The sequence below is a fragment of the Carassius auratus genome, chromosome 50 (genome assembly GCF_003368295.1).
Source record: "Carassius auratus strain Wakin chromosome 50, ASM336829v1, whole genome shotgun sequence".
NCBI classification, from domain to species: Eukaryota; Metazoa; Chordata; class Actinopteri; order Cypriniformes; family Cyprinidae; genus Carassius; species Carassius auratus.
The window spans coordinates 10,019,699-10,046,422 of NC_039292.1; the positions used below are offsets into that span (position 1 = coordinate 10,019,699).

General features: G+C 37.0%; 1 pseudogene; it reads left to right on the forward strand.

Moving 5' to 3' along the window:
• The first annotated feature begins 12,926 nt into the window (after window positions 1-12,926).
• LOC113066947 (kelch repeat and BTB domain-containing protein 13-like) lies at window positions 12,927-15,108 on the forward strand (annotated as a pseudogene).
• Window positions 15,109-26,724: the final 11,616 nt, after the last annotated feature.

The following is a 26,724-nucleotide window of genomic DNA, read 5'->3' on the forward strand; positions in this document are numbered from 1 at the left end:
TGTAGGGCCAAAGCACATGTGTCCAAACTATTCTATGGACCCTCAGTATTTGATTTAGTAGGTGAGTTTACATTCAGACTCGATTACTTCTATTATTATAGCATGTCTATCGTACTATAGTACAAACCCTATTCCAAAAAAGTTGGGACACTGTACAAATTGTGAGTAAAAAAAAAAGGAATGGAATAATTTACAGATCTCATAAAGGTATATTTTATTCACAATAGAATATAGATAACATATCAAATGTTGAAAGTGAGACATTTTGAAATGTCATGCCAAATATTGGCTCATTTTGGATTTCATGACAGCTACACATTCCAAAAACGTTGGGACAGGTAGCAAAAAGAGGCCGGAAAATTAAATGTACATATAAGGAACAGCTGGAGGACCAATTTACAACTTATTAGGTAAATTGGCAACATGATTGGGTATAAAAAGAGCCTCTCAGAAGTCAAGATGGGCAGAGGATCACCAATTCCCCCAATGCTGCAGCGAAAAATATTGGAGCGATATCAGAAAGGAGTTTCTCTGAGAAAAATTGCAAAGAGTTTGAAGTTATCATCATCTACAGTTCATAACATCATCCAAAGATTCAGAGAATCTGGAACAATCTCTGTAAGTAAGGGTCAAGGCTGAAAAACCATACTGAATGCCTGTGATCTTCGGACCCTTAGACGGCCCTGCATCACATACAGGAATGCTACTATAATGGAAATCACAACATGGGCTCAGGAATACTTCCAGAAAACATTGTCGGTGAACACAATCCACCATGCCATTCGCCGTTGGCGGCTAAAACTCTATAGGTCAAAAAAGAAGCCACATCTAAACATGATCCAGAAGCGCAGCTGTTTTCTCTGGGCCAAGACTCATTTAAAATTGAGTGTGGCAAAGTGGAAAACTGTTCTGTGGTCAGACGAAGTTCTTTTTGGAAAACTGGGATGCCATGTCATCCAGACTAAAGAGGACAAGAACAACCCAAGTTGTTATCAGTGCTCAGTTCAGAAGCCTGCATCTCTGATGGTATGAGGTTGCATGAGTGCGTGTGGCATGGGCAGCTTACACATCTCGAAAGGCACCATCAATGCTGAAAGGTATATCCAAGTTCTAGAACAACATATTCTCCCATCCAGATGTCGTCTCTGGATGACAATGCCAGACCACATACTGCATCAATAACAACATCATGGCTGAGTAGAAGAAGGATCCGGGTACTGAAATGGCCAGCCTGCAGTCCAGATCTTTCACCCATAGAAAACAATTGGTTCATCATAAAGAGGAAGATGTGACAAAGAAGACCTACGACAGTTGAGCAACTAGAAGCCTGTATTAGACAAGAATGGGACAATATTCCATTTCCTAATCTTAAGCAACTTGTCTCCTCAGTCCCCAGAGATTTGCAGACTGTTATAAAAAGAAGAGGGCATGTCACACAGTGGTAAACATGGCCTTGTCCCAACTTTTTTGAGATGTGTTGATGCCATGAAATTTAAAATCAACATATTTTTCCCTTAAAATGATACATTTTCTCAGTTTAAACATTTGATATGTCATTTATGTTGTATTCTGAATAAAATATTGAAATTTGCAACTTCCACATCATTGCATTCTGTTTTTATTCACAATATGTACAGTTTCCCAACTTTTTTGTAATCGGATTTGTAAATTAAATTCAAATCTCCCAATTACACTGAACTATCGTTGATGGCCGGTCTGTCATAATGACTTCTCTCTTATGTATTCCTGAAGAAAATGTGATAACCTGAAGCAAAAGTGGCTTTATGCAGCTTTACACGTCTAATCGGACTGATCACAAAGACTCCCACTGTTTTCGCTGACAAGAGGGGCTTATAGTGCACAGCTCTGAACCCTCTTCAGAGGTTATCTGGAGGGCAGGGTTAGACAATCACTTACCTTTTCAATGGGCTGGAACATATGGTCAAATCCAAAGCATATTCAAATATAGGGCAGATATAATCACCTATTAGTTGAAATGTACCCATTTCAAACCATATGCTGTCCTTGAATTGTTTAAAACCTTTTAATATTTATGCATATGCATTTTCAAAATATATTGTCACAAGGTATTAATTTCTGAAACAAAAAAATAAATTTATATGTTTGCAAGCTTACGTATAATTTTGAAATGCATATTATGAGACACAATTTATGTGTGATTTATTTAAAGAAACTAGGACTGTCAATTAGTTAAGAGATGCAATTAATTTATTTGTCAATTAATTCACTTCCATTAATTATTGAAATTAAAATTAATGACATGTTGGCTCTTAAATTTTATTGATTTCCCAAATACATTTTGCTATATAATTATGTGTCAATTCATTTTGACTTATTCAATTAATTATTGAAATAATTCAATATTGATGTCATGTAGCCTCTCAAAAAATATGTTTGACTATATTATTCTGAAATATATATTGCGTGAGAAGATTTGTCATTTATTTATAAAAACTAGAGCAGTTGAAGAAAATGTAAATTAAACTGTTAATTAATTCATGTAATCCATAAATTATTGAAATTAATCAAAATTTGTGTAAAATAAAATGTATTACTTTCCCAAATACTGTATTACTGTTTGTGGGACAAATTTTGTATTCATTTATAGAAACTAAAGCTGCTGTTTATGTAAAGATTTTTACAAAGCTCATCGTTCTGGAAAGCGAGGTGTGCTCTGATTGGCCAGCTATTCAGTGCGTTGTGATTGGCTGAATACCTCAAGCGTGTGAAGGAAATGTAACACCCCTTTCCATACTGTGATGCCACAAGACAAAACCAATAAAACATATTACAAATGAGGCATTTGTTGCATCCACTGGGAAACTTAGATCTCTGCAGAGCAAAAGTGGGCGTTTATCACCTTGTGGGTGTTTTCAAACTGCTGGGTGTTTCTAAATCATGCAATCAAAATGATCCACCTTACCCAACCCCACCCCTAAACCTAACATCACTATGACGTCAGCCAATCAGGTATCATGGTGTAAAAACACCCTGATCTGGTAACTCTCATTACTTTCCTGCAGAGACCTATACTTGTCCATTGGGGACATAGTCCTCAGACCTTCAGACTGACGGCTGAAGGTCTGGAATTCATGGCAGCTTTCATTGGCTAAGGCCACTTGACCAACATGTCAAACAACCAATCACAGTTTGTTTCATTCAGCATCATGTTTCGAGGCGTGGAAATGTCGCTTCAATAATAGACCAGAGTGTAAAACTCTCAGACATATTTTAAAGATTCTTGTTGCGAACTTTAAATATTTCACATACTATTGAAACTCCAGTGTTTAGTTGATCCTGATAAGTGCTCGTCGTCACAGTTGTAAACACTACTGTTTTCTTCTTTCGTGAGGGGGTTTGGCGCCATGGCATCTTTGTTTCTGGGGCTGGACTCCGCTTCGTCCAGGGTGAAAGCCGATCTGGCAATCCACAGTGCAAAGTTAATGTATTTCCTCATCGACCAGCACGGATCAGCTCTAGGCATGATGAAGCGAATATCCTCTTCTTTTGGTAAGTCCAAACATAGTAGTTTCGCTTTCACAACAAAACACACAGCATCTCCACAACATGGCGGCACGGCAACAACAATATTACAGCGAGAATAAAAGTTTCATTTTCTTTCTTTGCGTGAACATTTGGGCAGTGTTATGCAAATCTTCCCACACAGTGACGTAGACATGTGGGGGCATGTTTTAAGGTTGCCATGATTATTGTCCAAAAATATAGACTTAACCCAATCCCTAACCCTAACCTACCCATAATTTATTCCTAAAATCAGTGGGAAATGATAGCTGATTGAGATCGGTGTAGAAGAACCTAACCCTGATTGTAAGCCTGTAACCCTGATATTTCCTGAAAAGTTATATCTCAATACTGATTGGTTGATTGGAATGTTGTTCCAGGGTCAACAAGGATGTTGATTCAGGAACATGTTGTACTTGGTGAAATCATGTTCGTCGTGTTTAAACGATGCGTTTTAGGGGGGTGTAGACGAGTCTGAACTTTTATAAAGAATATTTAATAGGATTTGAGACTTTAGTCTTTGCAACTTTACAGATCTTTTTTATGCACCAAGAGCTTTGAACACTCAAAAGAGAAAATAAAAATTGATGTAAGAAATTGATCATATGACCCCTTTAATTATGTTTAATTATCAAATTAATCACATAATGGCATAACATGTACCAATATTTGTTAAGGAAAGCCCACAAATGGAGATGATTCAAAGCCATTACATTGAGGCATGATTTATATTTATGTGTGTGTGTGTGTGTGTATATATAGGAATAAGATTCATTTACTTTAGCCAGGTGGGCCTGGAGCATTAAATTAGGGTTTTTAACCTCCATAGATTAGAGCATTGTAGGAAAACGGTCCAATCAGATGACATATGGGTGGGAAGTGTAGGGTAAAAAATAGACAATATGTTAGAGTACAGCATTACAGCGTATTACACATAAGGCATAAATGTAATTAAACCCTATAGGGGGTCAGGCTGTACCTATACTTCCTGTTGGCAAATCAGAGGTCAGCACAAGGTCAGACAGCTTTCTGTGAACACACATTCTGATTTCCACCAAACCCTGGCATTTTTTTTTTGAGAGTGTGTCATCCATAAAGGATCAACACTGCCAGTTGGCAAACACAAGATAAGCAAAATGCAAATGGTGTCACTTGGACCTTGAAAAATGTTGAACTGTGACTTCTCAGTGAATATAATCCAAATATCTGTTTTAGAAAGTGTTATATTAGTAATGTACTATTTAAAGGGCTAGTTCACCCAAAAATGAAAGTTCTGTCATTAATTACTAACCCTTCATGTTGTTCCAAATCTGTAGGAACTTCATTTATCTTCGGAATACAAATTAAGACATTTCTGATGAAATGCAAGAGCTGTAAAGACAGCAACACAACTACTGTATATACTAAAATAGTTTATATACTATTAACTAAAAGTATTGTTGTAGCTTCATAAATTTAAGGTCCACTGATGTCACATGGACTATTTTACTGATGTCCTCAATACCTTTCTGGGCCTTGAATGTGGTAGTTGCATTGCTGTCTATGCAGGGTCAGAAAGCTCTTGGATTTCATTGAAAATATTTTGATTTGTGTTCTGAAGATGAATAAAGGACTTATATTTTTCAAAACAACATAAGGGAGAGTAATTAATGACAGAATAAAATTTTTTGGATGAACTAACCCTTTAAGTGGTTGATTTGTATTTTTAGTTGGTTGAGCATTTAATCAGTGAAGTAAAAATTAAATAAAAACGAATCTTTGTTACGTTCCTAATAAACTACTGGTCAGAAGTTGGTAGTCGTGTTTATAGTTTTTTTTTTTAAATGAGGATGCAATAAAAATGACAGTAAAGACTTTTGCATTATTTTAAGAAAATTTTTATTCAAATTATCTTTCTATTCATCTAAGGTCCTGAAAAAGTATAATTATTTCCACCAAAACATAATATATATATATATATATATATATATATATATATATATATATATATATATATATATATATTTATATATTTATATATATATATATATATATATATATATATATATATATATATATATACATATATATATATATACAAAATATTATGAAATGATTCTTTAGCACCAAATCAACAGATGATTAATGACAGATCTTGTGATACTAAAAACTGGAGTAATGATGCTGGAAATTCAGCTTTGCATAATATAAATTATAAAAAATTTTAAATATGAAAATAGAAAACAGCTATTTTAAATTGTAATAACATTTCACTATATTGTGTTTTTGTAAGTCTCGTAAATACATCACAGCAAATGGGTTGTGAATGTTCATAATGACTTTAAAAGAATGACATGCTTTTGTTGTATGTCAAAGAGCAGTCTGAACATACTTCAAGAAAGTCTTCTATTGCGTTCCACACAATGTGGACATGAGGGCGAGTAAATGGTGAGCTTTTCCTTTAGGTTCTCCTTTGTAAGGTCCCTTCTGCTTTAACAGTGTCATATAAGTTACATTATCTCACCATAATGGGAAAATCTGTTGAGTCATGAAATACGACACCAAACATTGTTTGTTTTAAAGTTTCCTGTCCAACATTTGCTAGTTCTTGCCCCGAAATTAGCAGTTGTGTTTTTGTGGTTGCCATGTAAAGAGAGAGTTTATCACCCAACCATCTTCTCTCAGCACCTGCAAAGAGTTAGGACATCAAAGCCTCCCCAAGTATCACAAGCCCCGCCCTCAGCCTTAGCCACTGCTCCTCATGTTATTGTTTTGACTGAGGGCAGTAGTCACATGACCCTGCAGTGTTATGACTGGGGGTTGTGGAATGTAGGTCACTCTAAGCTCTTCCGAAAGAAAGCCTGGTCCGATTTTATGACAGTCACACTCTGAGCACACTTTCTTTTATCTCATTCCCCAAAAGGATGGATGTATCTGCTCATGTATAACATGGCTGAGGATAAAGGGAGCATAGAAGAGCTGAAAAGTCATCTACAGTGTTAAATAGTAGGAGACTATCCTGCCTAAAATTGCTTCATGTCTTAAGATTTATACATAATCTGAAAGCTGAATAAATAAGCTTTCCATTGATGTATGGTCAAAAATTGCCTTTTAATTTATCCGAATAAATTCTTAGTAATGCATATTACTAATCAAAAATTAAGGTTTAATATATTTATGGGAGGAAATTTACAAAATATCTTCATGGAACATGATGTTAACATAATATTCTAATGATTTTTGGCATAAAAATAAAAATCGATGATTTTGCCCCATACCATGTTTTTTTGGCTATTGCTAAAAATATACCCTAGAGACTTAAGACTGGTTTTGTGTTTTTTAACAATGTTAAATGTTTGCAAATATCAAAATTAATATCGATTTTTCATACTGTACATTAAAATGTTGTGATGCCTGGTTTTAGTTTTTAGTGTTTTATTTTTCATTTATTGGGATTAAATATTATAGATTTTTGATATTGGCCCTTTATTGGTTATTAGCCATAGCATGATAATAATTATTGGCTAACAGATATAAATCAGAATCAATATTTCCACATCCCTAATATGTTTTTAATATGTCATCATATTAGAATGATTTAAGATCATAACTGAAGACTGAAATAATGATGCTGAGAATTCAGCATTGCCATCACAGCAATAAATTACACTGTAAAATATTTTCAAACAGAAAACAGCTATTTTTACATATAATAATATTTCAACATTTAGGATCAAAGAAAAGCAGCCTTAGTGAGCATAAGAGACTTCTTTCAAAAATGTTTACAAAATCTTATCTGTCCCAAACCTTACCGGTTATGTTCTTATTTTTAGTGTGTTTTTTAAAGAGAACAATTCTCTTAATCTTTCAGCAAAATAACATGACTTTCCTTTTTGTGTGACATCATAATATAAAGACTTTTTCATAATTTAATCGGTCCTGAAAGTTTTTTGAATTGACTTGACTCACACCAGCCAATGAAAATGCTCTTTCATGCACTGATGCGCAGTGGTCTGAAGCATCTGTCATCTCACATGAAATGCTATGAGAGTCACTGATTCTTTTGTTTTAGCCCTTAATTTAACTGTCAATCAATTTGACAGTTGCATCTAGAGTGCTTCTACCCCCCATACTCGGCCTAAAACACTATGCCAGGCTGACAGCTTAATATTTATAATGCACATAACATATGGCCACAGAGGGCAAACAAAAGAGGTAGTAAATGATGTATATGAGAATGTGTGTATTGGGACACTTTTGTTTTTTTTAATGCATGCTATTGGAGACGAATCTCTTTCAAAATTTATGAATTGTGTATTTGCATCCCCCAAAGTGGTACAATTAACAATTGTTGTCAGGCGGACATGAAGGAAATCAATTCTATTGACACTAGAAGTGTGGATGCAGAAACAAATATGAGTTTTATTACTTTCACAAGACATTTACACTGCCAGAGAGATTTCAACACACCTCCACATTCTTTATTATCACACACTGTAAAATTATAGAAAAGTCAATAAAATATTAATATAAAATATGTAGTAACAAATCCTGGTGCATTCTTGGATGCTTTTAAATATTATTGAGAAAGTTTCCATGTATGGATACTTGGGTAGACTTTAAATCTAGTCCATTATCTAAAACGGAAATATGTAAATTAACATTATTTTGTGTATAAACAATTTTTAAACATTTAAGTATTCATGTTCTGGCAGTATAATGCCCAGATTGCATGTAATATTATATAAGACTGTAAGATTATTGGAGTATGTTACTTAAAGTTCACCCAAAAAATAAAATTAGGCCATAAATTACTCGCCCTCAAGGCATCCTAGGTGCATATGACTTGCTACTCAGTGGGTGTTGCAGTGCTTCAGTCCAAAAGAAGTAAAATAAAAAGCACCCATCCTTAATAAAAAAATCTCACATGGTTTCGGGGCTGGACAAAGGCCTCCTGTAGTGAATCGAGGCATTTTTGTAAGAAAAATAACCGTATTTAAAACATAATAATCACTTTAATCTAGCTTGCGCTCACTGTTTTAAACTAAAGCAGTTCTGGGGGAATTATGTATGGAGGTCGGCTTTGTGCATTCGCCACTCAGAAGTGACGAACACAGAAGCACAGGGGAGAGATCAAAACAAAACAATGGTAAATAATTTACAAAACAAGGATTTGTAAAGACGAATGTCGGAGGATTTCAGTATAAGCCAAGAGGAGACTGGTTTTCCTTTGCTAAAGTAAGGAAACTTTGGCTTTTCCTTTGCCCCTGTTAACAAATGTTGGTTTTCACGAGACTCACCAGTGCATGCGCAATCCAGACCTCATACGTCATCCACCCGGAGCTACTTCCGTGTACAACTGTTGGCGTAAGCTACATTAAAGTGATTATTAAGTTTTGAATATGGATATGTTTTTTACAAAAATGCATCAATTCACTAGAGGAGGACTTTGTTCAGCCCCCAGAACCATGTGAGACACTTTTTTTAATGGGTGAGCTTTTTATTAAACTTCTCAAGGACTGATGCAGTGCAATACCTGTGTCAGGTATCAGTGCCATTAAACAGCTTGAAAGATCAAAGACATTTTTTTTTATATAACTCCGACAAGATTCGTCTGAAAGAGGAAAGTAATATACACCTAGGATGACTTGAGTGAGGGTGAGTAATTTATGGCCTAATTTCCATTTTTGGGGGGTACGAACCCTTTAAGCATGTTTTACAACATACTACGTACTACTCTTTTAATTTCAAAATTTCACACTTCTTTCTTTATGTGTTGCTTGCCATTTCTTTGTAATTATTGTAAAATGTACTTGGTGAATTATTTTTAAAGTAAATCCTACACACTTTTTTGTGTGTGTGTGTGTGTGTGTGTGTATTTATGTATGTATTTATTAAAAAATGTTTAAAAATCTGATTTTATTATTATGCAAAGAGAGAGACCTTGAGAGAGAGAGAGAAATTTAAGCAATGAAAAAAATCCAATTTTACACATCTAAGTTCTGGCAATATAATCAAAATGGGATTGATTGATTGATTGTTTGTTTTTTTTAGATTTGAAAAAAAAAACTTGTTTATTTAAGCATGCATGTTCTGGCAATATACTTGAAATTTTATTTTATTAATTTAAATTTCAATGGGGGAAAAATCTAACTTTATAACTTAAAAGTTAAGTTCTGATTATATAATGGAAACATTTATATATTTACTTACTTATCATTTAAATGGGGAGGGGGGGGGTGTCCCCATTTTGTTTGTGTGATGTATTTATAGAAACTGTTTAGAAACTGGTGGGAGGGAGGTGGTCATTGATTTTTTTGTCCATTATTGTGAAGGTACTGTCATCTGCTTGTCACTCCAAAACAGCAGTCAAGCAGATGGCAATTAAAAAGCGACCCACTGTTTAGTTCCTCTGCTAATCAATGGAGAAATTAGCACAGTCATCAAGGGTCTATGATTGTGACTGTGTTTCGTTAATTATAAAGCTAGAATGATTAACTTGTGTAATTTCACAAAAGAGTAAAATTAGAGTAAGGAACAGACAGTTAACCCTCAGAAGAACCTTCCATAAACATTGTTCAGCCTTAGAGACCTAATGTAAAGAGGCTGTCAAATGCTGTATTGACTTTGTAGGAGCCGAGAAACACTAGATCTAAAGCAGGTGGCGGCGTTACTCACACGGAACGCCAGAAACCCATGCCGTCATGTTTCAAGTGCCCTGCTAAATGTGCTGTGTCTTGCTGTTGTGGACTGAATGTACACATCTTCTTAACCGTTGGCAGAGCATTCATTCTACCCTCTTTGTAGTGGGCTGTGGAAGTCACGAACTCCTTTATGCAGCTGGGAATTAAACTGACACAATAGTTTGATGTGGTTTGGTTCCTGTGGAGGTCCCAGCATGTGCTTTGGTAGGGAAAAACACCACACGATCTCTCATATTGATAGAGTGTTTCACCTTCTATCTTTATATCCTCCCACACACTTCCTTTAAAGTGTTCTAAGCTTGTGCTTTCTTTGGATGTGTACGCTCCATTCTTTTACACCATAGATGTGGTTTCTAATTGTGATAGATTCGTTTTTGATTGAGGTGAGTTTTTGGTCACTCTTTGATCTTATTTTTTTGTACTTCAGTCAGTGTGCTTTTGTAACATCAAGCCGGTTGCACAACACACTTGATTGGACCTTTTCCCCCCTTTCTCTTTCTCTGAAGATCTCAGACACACTTCTCTCAGTTCACTCCTACAGTTCCATTCACTTCCTTCGCGCTCAGATAAAATTATAGGATTCAATGAGATGCCTGACTCAGCTATTGTAACCCCCACAAAGAAGATATTTCAAGCCACTTTCTTTAGGTTGCCTCCCTCACTTCCTTATTTATTAGATAAAACAAGCTGTGAGTAAAAGAGGAAGATAACACCTAACAATGCATAGTAGCACTGTTCTAAAAAATAGTTGTGTTTCCAACACTTAAAGCAGTATTTCACTCAAAAATGAAATGTATAACCAACATTATAACCAACATGTTATATATAAGCTACTACTTAATATTCTAAATATTGTAGAAACTTAATTTTCGGTAAAGATGGTTTGCAATGATCTGTATCATAAAAAGCACTATACAAATAAACTTGAATACACACTGAATTGAACATTTTTTTCCAAACCTATATGATTTTATTTCTGAATGTAATGGCTTTTTAAACCAGTCCAAAAAGTCACATGGACCTTGTTTATGCAGTTTGAAAGCTTGAAAGCTCCTCATGTTTTGAAATTGCATGAAAAAGTGCAACCTGCACATTCTTCCAAATATCTTCTTTTGTGTCCCACAGAAGACAGTAATTCATACACTTTGGAAAAACATAAGGGTTAGTAAATGATGACATAATGTTTCTTTTTGTGTGCAATATCCCTTTAATTTTTGTACATGTGACTCCACTGAGAGAAAAGGGGAATAAACAGCAGAATTAAAAAATATCTGGATCTGTCCGGTACATTCGCTGCAGGCTTTCATAATAGCCAACTTACACAATGAGGTTACAACACTGAACACAATCCTGCTCAAAGCCTGTTACCTAGCCCTACTCCCGCTGGATTTGCCATCACATGATCAAAACAAAGAGATCACATGGTCCAGCACATGGCTCACCATGACTCAGCATGGGGAACATAAACACATGCTGACCTTTTCACTTGTTATGGTTAGAAATCAAGCTGTTCCCTTTGTTTTACTAATATGGTATCATGCTTTTTGCTCACATTATTTGAAGCACGTGTGGTTAGACTGTGATTCTAACAGTGCTTTTTGCAGCCAAACTTGTCCATTCTATAAATCATTTTCATCACCAATAGTTGAATGAGTAACAGAGGTCACATAGTTCAAGGGTCTCCACTGTCCTCATCACGTGTGGCCATTTAAAGTGATAAAATCAATTTCAAGCAGACGTGAAGGACTAAGACACGTGAGTACTCAGCATCCCGTGTGTGTGTGTGTGTGTGTGTGTGTGTGTGTGTGTGTGTGTGTGTGTCAAAGTTCAACAATCATGCAGACACTGCTACAAGCGTTTAGGCAAACTGGGGTTGAAATCTTGACGATCAAGACAGACAAGGTAGAGTCAGATGGTACGGTTTCCATAGCAACGCCATGAGGGCGCCTGCCGAGCCCCTGTGTCTAGGTGTGAGTAGAAATTAATCTGAGCACTCTGGGTAACCCAGGTTGATCTCTCACAGAGATATGAAAGCCTTGCAGCATGAACACTGACCTGCAATTACCTCATAACTTGCACTGCAGGAGGGTTAATTACCTTTTATTAAAGCAGAGAGTGGACCCATGTTGGGATGTATTCTGTTCTGTCTGATCTTCTGTGATAGAGAACTAAACCTCAACAAAACAATAATGTTCAACTATTCTGAGTTCAAGATGGACTAACAATAGCAATGTAAACTTAATTTTTATTTTTTATCTATTTTTTCTTTAATTAATTAATTCAGTAATACAGAGCCCTGGAACTGACAAGGAGGGGAAACATTTATAAATAATGGACACAAATTAACAATTTGTTAATTTAATTTGTTTTTTTAACACTTCTTTTGGGCTGAAGCAATACAACACCCACTGACTGCAATGATTGAGCTTGAAAGACCAAAGAAAATTTTTTTATAACTCCTACTGGTTTCGTCTGAAAGAAGAAAGTCATTGTCTCCACAGCAAGAACAGATAACCAATCAACACAATTTATCCCAGATGTAATGTAACACAATTTATCACAGATGTAATTTAATTCATATCATTTACTTTAAATTGTGATGAGTAAATATGTTATTCCCCATTCAAACCATTGATCATTTCTGTTTAATATCTGTCATGAGGCACTGCTGCTATCTATAGGCAGGGCTATCTTGGTAACAAAACTGGACCCCAGCACATCATGCGCCAGCTGGAGAGAGGACAGTTTTGTTAACTGACACGCAAGGGACATTTCAATGTAAATGCAAGGGTAAGGTTAGAGTTTTGATGGATATTTTGTAGACAATTGCTCACTGTTAAAATTAAATGTCTTACAATGGGTTTTCACCAATAGCGAGTATTTATGAACTAAGAGCACAAGACAAATTATCAATCAGGCTGCTAGACATGGACATGGTCAAGGTAAGAGTTGGAGACAGTGTCTTTGAAACAAACAAGTCTCTACTGTTAGGAGAATACGAATACTTCAGGGCACTTTACAGATCGGGGATTGTAGAGTGCCATCAAGAAGAGATTCACGTGAAGAACCTCAAAGCTCAATGGTTCCTAATGATGCTGTCCGTGACCAGTGGTAAGAGACCCATTCTGAATGACGAGGAGATTTTAGAAGCCATTGAATGTGCAGCTTTCTTCCAGGCCGAATCTCTTGCAAAGCATCTTCAGGATCTTCTCAACTCCAACAACTGTCTTCTCATGTACCAAGTTTCAGCCACCTATGGCTTATTGGGACTCCACAAGATGTCAGCTCAGTTCATCAGGAATGTGTACCGTGACATGCAAGAGGACTTGAAGAAACTTCCTCAGGAGTTGGCCGAAACATGTGGAGTCTCTGGTTCCTAGTGCAATTATGCTACCAAGTCCCAGACATCCACGGTACAACTTCACCCTAATTGGAATAGAAGGTTGCCTCTATGCCAGTGGAGGAGAGTCTGGAAGAACCACCATGTCAGTTGATATATATCACGCTGTCACAAAGGAGTGGACATTGACAGCACCTTTACCTCGACAGGTCGCTGGAGTCGCATGCACCAAAGCTATGTGCCAAATTTTTGTGTCTGTGGAAACCGATGGAGACTAATGAAATCTATGAATATGTCCCAAACCAGGATGTGTGGGTTCTGCTGAGTACACTTATGAAGCACCAGAGCTACGGACACTGTATGGTGGCCTACAAGAACAACTTCTACGTTATTCGCAATGGCCCCCAAGACGATTTGATGGACTGCTACAACATAACCGGACAGTGGACGTCAATGCCTGGGCACTATAGCAGCAGCAAAGGGGCACTGTTCACTGCTGTAGTGAGAGGAAACTCTGTGTTCATGCTGAACCAATCCATGACTCTGGAGTACACCATCACAGGGAAAATGTGGAAACCTTTTAAGCAGGTGAAGGGTTTTCCTAGAAAATGGATCTGTGTGGACATTTCTACTCAGGATACCAAAGGAGAAGAAAGAAGTGACAGTGTCTTAAATGGACAGAACCTTATTAGCAATATTAGTGCCTAATACATTTATATTCTGTTTTTATCCCATTCACAGTGAACATGAATTTTTGGAAAATTCGGCGAACGAAGATTTTTAAAAACCAAAAAATTTATCCCTTTGGCCTTCATAAGAAAAAGTTACAAAAGAGTGCAAAAAGTCACATTGCAGTATGAATTCAATACAATAGCTCGTGGTAAAGTTTACTTGGAAAATCATGGTAAATGTATCTTGGAAATTATACTGCAAGCTGTGTGGAAATGTTTGTTGACACTCTTGGGTGTCTTGTTAAAATGGGTAACAATATAGCTCCACTGTATTGAATTCACCCACCCTGATATTCAACTATTTCCTTTTGTGTTTTACATGGTTTTGAAACAACCTGAGGTTAAATAAACAAAAACAACATTTTAATTTCTCTTAAAAAATTGTTAGCAGGTTTCATCATCTCTTACTGTATGGTAAATATACTTTTTTTGTTTATTATGTCTTTGCTTTCTGTGGTCATCTCCTATCACAAGATTGTATTAAAGATCTCTTTTTGGCATGTTTATATATGAAATGTTATTCGACACAAAGGCACCTTGCATCTTGAAATGCATTTATGGACAGTTCTTTCAGAGCATGATTGTGCAGATGCCAAGTCTAAAGGGACAGAATTCAGATGCTTGTCAGATCCATGTGACATTTTGCTTGTGTCATGTTCTTAAAACTACCCAAGGTGACACTTTCATTCAACAGTCAAGTGAAATGCTGAGCTCTTTAAGAGAAATGTTCTTTACTTTAGCATTTCATATAATTTTGACTGAAACATTGACTAACACCATATAGAATTGACTCTCAGAATCTTGATTCTGCTTCGACCATTTACTTGTAATGTGATGTTCTAATAAAATATTAATTTCTGTTTGTTTCCAATGAGAAAATTATTGTTGAGGAGAATGTGGACTTACTCAAGACTCTGCAAGGCTTTTGATAGGATTAAATTGCATTGCATAAGCACCATTTCTTTTTTTGCAATCGTATTTCCGCTGACTTTTTAGTGCCATAATTTGTAAAATGTTTATGGTGACTATAAAAAGAAGGGCATAACAATTCTGGGTAAACTCAGCAGGCTTTTTATCTACTGCAGTGGCACAGATGTACACAAGGTCCTCAGTTGTTGGGATGGATAGAAGAAACTGCCAATAAGCAAGACATTTTACTGCCAAGTAGAATTAGCTCCATGGGTAAGAGCTAAATTTGTTTAGTCTGAAAATAACATCATGTGGGTCACCTCAGGACAGAGACTTTTTCGCCAGCTTGTAGTGCCTCATCCAAACCATGCTAGGAACTCAATGGGATGAAATGTCAGTACAACTGGAGCAGTGTCACACATACGACTGGTATAATCTGTCACAACATGAACCTTATTATTACTCTTTACTTATTATTAGGTGGGTGATTTGTAAAGTACTGAAAGGCAAGTTAAGTAACTTTTACTGAAGTGAAAAATGTATTAAACCATTTTTCTTGAAAACTAAATTAAAATTGAAAAATAACCAAGGCCCTTAAAAAATAGACCTACTTGTATGAAAAGTGTGAAATACAGCATGCAATTTAAAGTCAGATTTAAACAGAAGTGGAACAAAGCTTTTCTTCCATATCATCACATGGAAGCCTGTTTCTGTCAAAGAATAAACAGTTTTTTTTTTTTTTTTAAATATGACACATTTTCAGTCTTTTATTCTTGCAATTCTGAGTTTATATCTCACAATTCAGACTTTAAAAAAAATTTCAACAAAAAATAAATTGTGTGCACAATTTACTAATTTGTTCCCTCGGTTTCCTAAAACATGTGCACGATTTACTAATATGTTTCCTCGATATACTAAGACTTGCATACGATTACTGTCTCGTTCCCTCGATTTGCTAAATCATCCGCACAATTTACAATTTCATTCTCTCAATTTATAAATCGTGCACACGATTTAGTTCGTAGATTTTATGGCTTAGAATTGTGAAATATCAGCTCGGAATTAACTTGCATTTCTGAGGGAAAAAAGCACAGTTGTACGGAAAACAAAATTGAATTCTGACTTTTTTTTTTTAGTTTATTTCACACATTTGTGACTTTTTTATTTTGTATTTTTTTAGAATTGCTTGTTTACATCTTTCAGTTCTGACTTTTTTTTATTGTTTTCTCTGAAGTCTCACAATTCCTTTTTTTTGTTTTTTTTTTTTTTTTTTTACAAAGTATAAGGAAATTAAATATAAAGAAAGTAATTACACATTTAATCTCACAATTCTGTCTTTTTTCTCTCAAACGGAAGATCTGATTGGAGAAGTCAGACCACAGATATGTTTGTCAGCAGGAGATCAAGTTATTTTAATTAAGAATTGATGAACTGCTGGCAATAAGATCAATAACATGCATTTATCAAAAACTTCCCATGTTCCCTATGTCCAATTGGACAATTATACTGCTAGTAAGCTGCTCTCAATTGTGAGGGACCTCTGCTAATGTCAACTATTTGCCTCCAAAGTTTAAAGTCACTTCAGTCTTGTTTTATTTTCACATCGCCCTGGGTGATTAAAAACTATCCCATTGTTCATTGCTGATTCAAAGCAGACTTGCAAATAAGACTCATTTACTGTGTGCTCACCCTTTTTTTTTTTTTTTTTACAGAGAAACAACATCTAAAAGACCTCAGTGGCTCTCTAAACAATGCATGGAGTCATTCCCATGGCCGATGGAGGTTAAAGGATGGAGGAGGGATGGAGGAGGGCTAGAGACACAACTGAGCTTCCTCTTGGCGAACCAGAAAATAAAACTTAGCGTAGATAGAAAGAAGCTATTGATTAGCTACAGAACTGGCAACTAGACAGCCTATCAGCATGAAATCATCCATAAAATCATGGAGATCCATAATGCGTTGTATAAATAGATTCAGATTTGAGGCTCACAATTTGCACAATTTGTGGCTTCTTCCATCTGCTGCATCCTTCTCTCTGGCCTGGGCGCTTGAAGGGACTATCCTGGCCTGACAGCTGTATAACAGGTGCTGCTCTCGTCTGGACGGCGGGTCCGGCAACTCATGTCTCTGGCCGCATAGGAGTCCCTCTATGCACCCTTCCTGGACCCACGAGGACACCAGCGTCCATGCACGGTGAAGAGACCGGTCTCCCGAAGAAAGGCACACTCAGCATTTAAACAGCGGCGGTGATGAGGCTCCATTTGCATCAGGTGTGCCTCATCACAGGCCCTGGTTATTTTAGCGCCCCTCCTCTCTCACGCACCCACTCCTGTCGGGAGCCTGGTGAAGGGGGGCAATTAAGGGATGGGATGGTGATGATAATTAGGGGGGAGGCAACCAACTTGTAACAACCCCCCCCCCCCCCCCCCCCCCCAAGTGATATCCCCTTCATCAGGTAGCCGCCCATATGGGAGTGCTACCTTCCTCAACCATGTTCCAAACGGTCGGAGTGTGCGGGGCAGGGGTTTCCTCTCTGGGCAGTTCTCCCTCTCTCACCACGCCAGAATAGGGACTGAATAGAAACTGGGTTTTAGTCAACAGCCTCAACCAACCACAGGTTAAAATGCCAATGGAAGACACATCACTAACCCCTATTGTGGCTGGGAGGCCATCTCCATCGTTCCTCTGTCCCAGTCAAGGTTTTCGCTAACTTTTGCGAGCGAGAGGGAATGACGTCATCAGGTGTTGCCCAACTGTGCTGTCTAGGCTCCCCCTTGCCCACATTCTCCACCACTGTGGCGGGAGAAGCAAACGACATACACAGTGGGGGTGGCACCAGGAAACCAGCCTCAGAAAGGCTTTTATTATCGGAAAATAACAAAACAAAAAAAGAGAAATAAAGTGTCCGTAAGGGAAGAGTGTCCAAAATAAACAGGGAATCTGGTGTCCTCGTCGTGCTGCGGGGTAGTGTTCAAGATGGAAGGGTCCAGATAAGGGGCGCATTCCGGTGGCCACACGTGTTCCCCTCTTTGGTCTGGGGTGTGAGGGACGGCAGATTCTTCCAGCAGCTGCATCATGCTCGCTGGCTGCTGCACTTGAAGGAAGTAGACGGCCCAGCATCCTGGCCCGACGGCCGTGTAATGGGTGCGGTTCTCGTCCGGACAGCGGGTCCAGCAGCTCACGTTTTTGGTGGTGCAGGAGTCCCTCTACGCACCCTTCTGGACCCATGAGGACACCAGCGTGCATGCATGGGGAAGAGACTGGTCTCCAGAGGAGAGGCGCGCTAGGCATTTAAACACGCCGCCAGCCCAGGCTCTTACAGCGCCCCTCCTCTCGCATACACCCACTCCTGTCGGGAGCCTGGTGAAGGGTGGACGAAGGGTGGCGAAGGGGGACAGGGTGATGATTATAATTAGGGGGAAGGAGCCGACTCGTCACATATGGCTTTGCATCTCTTTTGCTTCCTATGATTGTCGCATTTCAGCACAAGCTCCACCAGCAACAAAGTATGTAGGTCTACTACTGTACTTGATTTCCTTTATTGTTTGGATCAGTGAGCATTGCTGCCTGTGAAAAAAATAATATTGGGATTAAGCTTGTTAAGGGCCAGAAAAATTGGATTTACACGAACCAACTGAGTAAACAAAGTCATTTTCTTATAACTTATATAGCCTGTTTATTGTTTTACTGTCCCAATTAAGATTTAATGAAATTGCCAGGCTTTCTTCATCTTCTTCTAATGACATGGTTTGAAAATACAGGAGAGCTTACCAGTTTTGTTTTGGGGAAATTATATCCAGGCTTTTACGCTAACAATGATAGAATTAGTGCTGAATGACTACCACTTCGTTGGGTGATGTGAGCACAGGATGTGTGCACTGACAGATCTGAGCGGACACACATGCCTTGAGGCTTGCAGGAAATGCTGGCTATTGGTCAGGGTCAAATGTTACTGACATCATCACATACGAGAGATGTGTCAAAACAAGTGGACTACGTCCTCATTGACCTCCTTCCTTTAAGTAGAGAACCAGATGCGACTATTTCAAATATTTATTTGAGGATCTGTCAGGGTCGCCACTTAATGGGGAAGGAGGAAATATCAGCATTGTATTTCTGTCTTTTCCCAGACATGAACATCTGCCATTAAGAGAGATGAATGAAGTGCATAAAGAACTTTTTTTAAAGACACAAATCTCATACCCAAAAAATTAGAATCGTACAGAAATGATCATTTATATTTACAAAATCGGTTTAATTTATTTATATATAAGTAATTGAATTTATACTCAATTCATTGTAGTAACTATTTTTCATAAACTTATGTTAAATACAAAAAAAGAGAATATTTAGTGCACTCAAAAAAATTGCCAGGAATTTACAGGATTAATGAGTATTATTTAACAATATATTAATGTAGTCAGAAATTTGCTATGAAATCAATGCATGCTGGGTCATTTGCTTACAAATAAAGGTCAATGACCAGCAGAATGATGCTAACATCACAGTAATTTACTGCTTTTATTTTACTGTGAATTCACATTATAAAGTTGTCATTGACAGTGCCATTGTTTGAAATTTAGATGTTTACTACTGTAATTGTTTTGAAGTGATTAGTGATTAGTATTTGTTTGGGATCTTGGACCTTGTATATTTATATTCAAATGTTTGATCTAGCCATGAAAACATTTGTCAAAATTTTGACAAGCAAGAATATGAAATAAGCGAATTGTCTGACTTTAAAAGGGTCATTCGATGCAACATGCACTTTTACAAGCTGTTTGAACTGAAATGTGTGATGGAAGTGTGTCTACACAACCACCCTTTAATGATAAAGATCCAACCACTGGTTTTCTTTTAACATCTTGTTTTATAAATATATATATATATATATATATATATATATATATATATATATATATATATATATATATATATATATATATATTATAATAGGGTTGTGAAATGGAAAGAATGCTCTCATTTTAAGGATTTTCAGGCCCTATTTTGTACGCTATGCGTGGAGAGTGTCGTGTTTGGATGTGTATGTTTTTTAGGTAACGTGTCCATCCAGAGCCCAGCTGTGATAGATGACAATAACAATCTCCCAGCAGGCGTGTGGAAAACAGGAAGAGGTGCTGAACGGTAAAGGGGGATTTAGGGTCCATGCTTCACAACAGGAAGTTCAGGGGGAAGCAGACAGTTTTGTCAGTCTCCCTGTTTTGATGAGGTCACTTGGTTCAGGCTTGCTTGTATTTGTCAGGACAATGACCATTTTAGCTGCTGAATATGTAGATTTGTAAGGCAAACAATGAATCTAATTCCACAATTGTTAATGCTAGAAAAGGCCTTTTGTGTAAGTTGTAGAAGTAGTATAAATGGTTTTGTCTGGTTGCACAATACTGATTAAAGGAGATGCATTTTCTCAGTTTATTTACATTGTAACTAGTGACTATTGCTGAGTATTTAAATAATAGCTTGCAAGTAATAAGGCTACTGCTCAGTGGGGATCAAAGTAGGGAATTGGGTCAAACTAAATAAAGCTGTTGCCAGTGACATGGGCGGAACAGGTCACACAGTGACATGGTCACTACAGCTTCTGTTACACTTACTTCAAAACTCACTGACCCTATTCTGACTCCTCAAATTGAGTCACATGGTACCAGACCATAGCAGCAAAGGTCAAAAGTAGCTTGATAGTATTTGAGCCATCAGTGTCAATTCACCTCTCTTTTTTTTTTCACTGAGATATTACACCGACCTAATGAGTGATAGCAATAGCATCACATGTGCAAAATAAAATTTTAACTAAGCCTATTCACACAAACAAACAAACACAAAATTATTTCACACGCATTATTTACCTTGACATTAGGATAGACATATTTTTTAATCAGTTTCAAATGTAATTCATAGTTTATGTGGGATTTTTCTATTTTTTAAAAGTCTGGCTCTTGAACGTAGGTAAAGATTTCTGATGACTCCATTTTCAGCATCCTGTGTCAAACCGATTTTATGCTTTCCTTCTCTCTACCTTCGACAGAAAGCTGCTCCTTCAGCTGTCATGGGACACATGGGTGGGGGTGGGGTCTCCATTTGTCCAGAATGGCTCTAAATGCAACCGAATGTACTGCGTAAGGGAAAGGAGGGCGAAGGTCAGGAAGCGGCTTCATTTTACTGCGTTTCTTGACATACATAAGGTGTTCATTACCAACACTGTGGTTTGGAGTTCGTCCAGAAAAGAGGCTCTTTATTCACCTACAGCACTTCACACTAACAAACGACTCAGTCATCAAGTTAGAGATATGCATCTACAGGCAAGTCCAGATATGTTGTGTTCTTATCCTTTTTTTTTAGTAAAGATTTTCCTCACTTTATACAGAAAAATAATGAATACTTAAAAATTAATAATACTCAAAGCTAGACAAATGGATGGATGGATGGATGGATGAAGGGACAGACAGACAGACAGACAGACAGACAGACAGATCGATAGATAGATAGATAGATAGATAGATAGATAGATAGATAGATAGATAGATAGATAGATAGATAGATAGATGGATGGATGAAGGGATAGATAGATAGATAGATAGATAGATAGATAGATAGATAGATAGATAGATAGATAGATAGATAGATAGATAGATGGATGGATGGATGGATGGATGAAGGGATAGATAGATAGATAGATAGATAGATAGATAGATAGATAGATAGATAGATAGATAGATGAAGGGATAGATAGATAGATAGATAGATAGATAGATAGATAGATAGATAGATAGATAGATAGATAGATGGATGGATGGATGGATGGATGGATGGATGGATGGATGAAGGACAGACAGACAGACAGACAGATCGATAGATAGATAGATAGATAGATAGATAGATAGATAGATAGATAGATAGATGGATGGATGGATGGATGGATGGATGGATGAAGGGACAGACAGACAGACAGACAGACAGACAGATAGATAGATAGATAGATAGATAGATAGATAGATAGATAGATAGATAGATAGATAGATAGATAGATAGATAGATAGATAGATAGATGGATGGATGGATGGATGGATGGATGGATGGATGGATGGATGGATGGATGGATGGACGGATGGATCGCTAGACAAATTGAAGGATAGATAGACAGACAGACAGATAGATAGATAGATAGATAGATAGATAGATAGATAGATAGATAGATAGATAGATAGATAGATAGATAGATACATAGATAGATAGATAGATAGATAGATAGATAGATAGATAGATAGATAGATAGATAGATAGATAGATTTTTTGCCAGATTTACTGATGATTTGATGACAAGTTTTTGAAATGTATCTTTGCTTAACTTGCATGACTGGAAATAGCTGCAAGGAGGCGTTTCCAAGATGGTCTCTGATTGGACTGACTACTTTCAGGGGGACTTTGATTTATTGCCGGGTCAGTCCCCCGGAGCACCGTGGGCTTAAGAGTCCCACTCAAGAACACAATGGAGATAGTTCATGGAGAACCCCTCGCTGACTGAACCGGCCGAACTTGGTCATAAGTCTGGATATTTCACCACAAGACTAGACCACATCCAAACTCAGCCTCACCAGTCTGGTTCAGTAGGTTAATATGACTTTAACTCGCTTGTTCTTTGTTTACCATCCCAAGACATAGTAAAGAGACAGTGAAGAAGCACAGGGCTGTGTAGCAGCCTTTCACAGCTGGCTTTGAGTGTGCAGAGAAAGAGAACAAGTCAGTCTGACTCAGCCTGGCACCACTGGGCTGTGAGCGACACTGACAGAGTGCAGTGAACTCACTCACCCGTCTATAGCGCTGCACAATGATCTGTATCCCTTAGACAAGGCCATTAATTCGATGATAGCAGACACTAGGAGGATTTGTGCTTTTGCTGCCTGCTCCACATATGATGTGTTGAGGCAATAGATCAAGGCAGGAAGATTACAGTTAAATAACCTGTCATATCAAACAGGCTAAGTACTTTAGGACAGACAACAAGGAAGTGACACACAGTCAGATTTTATGGGTACATATCGACCATTCACAATGATGGTCGTACTACCAAAGCAGAGCTTATTTTAATTAGCTATTACAGATGGGAAGCTTTTGTGAGAAATGTCTCAGGAGTTTTGTTTTTGTACTGACAACTGATAGGAAGTGTTCAGGAGCTCTCTGGGGAAGTATTATCCAGTCTGTGCTTTAAAATGTGACCATATTGTTTGTCTTTTTGTTCAAAAGAAGTTCAAATGTGGCTAACTAAAAGTAGTGACGTTACTAATTTAACTGTTTTCAGTAGTATGACAAGAACTATTTAAAAAGTGGAGTTTTTCCCAACATTTTCTGTCATGCTACACCACGTTTGAACATTCATTTACATGTTGTTTCAAAGTCATTTGACTTCATTCTGCAGAACACAAAAGAAGATGTTTTGAAGAATGTTGGGAAAAAGATTTGGTGACCATTGACTTCCAATTTTATGTACAAAAAAAAAGAAGAAAACCAACAACTGAGAAATGTATCAAAAAATCTTCTTTCATGTTCCACAGAAGAAAGAAGGTCATAGGTTTGGAAAGGTTTGGAATGACATGAGGAAAAGTAAATGATGACAGAATGAAATTTTTTAAGGGCAAACTATCCCTTTAGCACAAGCTGAGATAATAATTAAAAAATTGGGGCAACAGAAATTCGATTAGTTTTAGTGAATTAATTTTTTGCATGTTTCATTTCAATGAACTGATTAAGTTGGAGAATTGTTTGTTTTAATCAGTTAACAGTGTTTCTATTTTATCACTTTGTTAAAGCTGATGTGAGAAATTTCATGAATTGGAACTGCACAATTAACAACTGTTTTCAAACAGGTTTTCCATGACACTCCACCAATCTACTATTGGCCAGACAAACAGACAGCTCTGCCCCCAAACTTACACTATTGGTTGAACCACTGTTGATGGTCAGATTACCAAACAAACTGAGAAATGTTTTGAAAATGGCACAGTCACAAAGCCTCAAATGGCTTACTTTTCTTTACATATTAAATTTAAAGTTGCATGACTGCGGTTTCTAGGTTACATGAAAAGGGTGTATTTTGTGTCGTGTAGTCAGTTGTATGTTTTGTATTTTTGTAAATTAAAAAACTATTTAAAAATACATTTTTGGTGCTATGAATAAAGCTAAAATAAAACAAAATATAAATTTTACATAAAAACTGCCTTGGTAACTAACTGAAACAAGTTTAAGTTGAAGAACTAAAATTACTAAAACTAAAAGTGAAATGCAAAACTTAATATTAAAGTATTACTATAAAAATAAAATAAAAAAGCTAATTATAAACATGAAGAAAAATATTATATATATATATATATATATATATATATATATATATATATATATATATATATATATATATATATATATATATATAAAATAATACTAAAATATCACCTTTTAAGTATATTTTGCACAATTCATCAACAAAATTGCATCACTGTAATACTTTTTAGTAGCTAGTGTGTAGCTTAAGTATAGCATGGAACTATACTTTAAATTATGCGTAGAAGCTTGAAGCTTGGCAAACTCCAGTTCAAATTAGCTTTCCCAAAACTGTGCTACTAAACTGTGTGGGATGTGTAGACACACACACAAACTCCCTTCACCCCAACTCATCCTCCCTCCATCCCAAGAAACCAGCATAATCTCTGATTCCAGTCCTGAATGACATCTCTTCCTCTATCTCTCTCTATGTCCAACAGAATGACCTCATGCCGGAAACCAAGCGTTCCGCCACCCTGAGAGAGAGGAGGCCTTTTGTTCCTGAATACAGTGGGCCCCTCAACAATCACCCTGGAATTTTTTTCTCACCCAGACAAGCAACAGATGAAAGGGTGGGAGGGGAAGCTGGAGAGATGGCGGAGAGTTATTGTACCAATAAGCAACCTCGCACATCACAGACATTAATTTACAGCAGACATTCGCTCGCAGACATTTCGCTGCTTAAAAATTGATTCCCAAGTAAACAACTTTAATCATATTGGCCAGTGTTATAAATTATGACAAGTCCGCAAAATCAACCATATCAAGTCCAAACTGCTGCGAAACCATTAACAATTGACATCGTAGGGTGTATTAATGAGGTTTGTTTCCCACAAGCCGAGTGGGACCAGAGCTCCGGCAGAGCTCCAGAAATCCTTCTCACCATCCAGCCACTAACAAAGGTTTCTCTGAGGTAACTACGGTGACCTCACTCACTTACATGGTGGGTGTAGGGGTCCATTTTAAAATGCTCTTTTCACATGGTGTGTTTTCTTAAATCTTTGGGCTCCCAGCGCAAAGCCACTTCCCTGGAGCCAAAATGTCTGGCGAGCTCCGCCGAGGAACAAGCAGCAGTTTTACACTGACAGGTCCTGTCGGGTTTAGAAATAAAACCCTCATCCATCAAGTTCTCCACGGTCTTGAGTATCGTCAGACAAGACTGGTGTTGTTCGCGATCACCCTTCACAACAATGTGCAGAGTGTTCAGTTCTGTTTGCCTTTCCCTCATAGAAAGACTTTATTTATAGGCTCTATCTGAGGTAGCTGAAAATGTGTATGGCTCAAACAAATGTTGCATTATGATACTGTGGTTGGTGCATTTGATGTGCTACAAAGTTGGCAATGAAGAAGAGAAGACTGTCAGAACGTACAAAGGGAGACGTCTTACTGATGGCTTTTGAAAGTCGATCTTCGTGGCTTCAAGCGAGGCTCTATTGAATTACTCCGTCTGTGCTTAAAGTCAAGCTGTATCAGCTGCTAGCTAATTACTTTTGATATATTAATGATAATGTCACTTGTTATTTGCACTTTCAAGAGAAACATTTCGTTGCTCATTAGTCAACGCTCAGGAGACTTAACAGCTCTGTTAGTTATGTTAGTTTTGAGACCTAATAGTTATGCGTTAATATTTCATTAAAGTATCGTTTTGTCTCTGATCTTTCTCCTGCAGTTCCTGAATGAGAATAAAACTGAATATGACAACTGCTGGCATAGTAAGCATCTAGAGTTAAAATGCATAGCTCAGATAATTTGGCGTTGGAACTTTTGAGTGTTTATTGAAAATCTGTGACTTTTGATCACTCCTCCATAAAATCCGAGAGCAGAGCGTCTTCTGAAACTCAGCAGTTTAAGATTACTGTGGTATTTTAATCAAATGAAAAGCATAGGAAGTAGGAGACATACATTTCAAATTGCAATTTGACCTTATTCTGATTACATGAATAGCCTGATCTCATTAGTATTCATTCTTATGTATAGTGTTTACATGTACGTTTTGGATATATCCTGAAAAATACATAATGGATATTGGAAGAACCTAAAATGTAGGATTTACATGGGCACAGCTTTTGAAATGCTATTTTTTATAATAATTATTTGTATAGTTAGATTTTACCATCATAAAGAACATAAAAGTTATTAATTTTCACTTTCATTTTAACAGTAAATGTAACTATATGTGATCATTTTA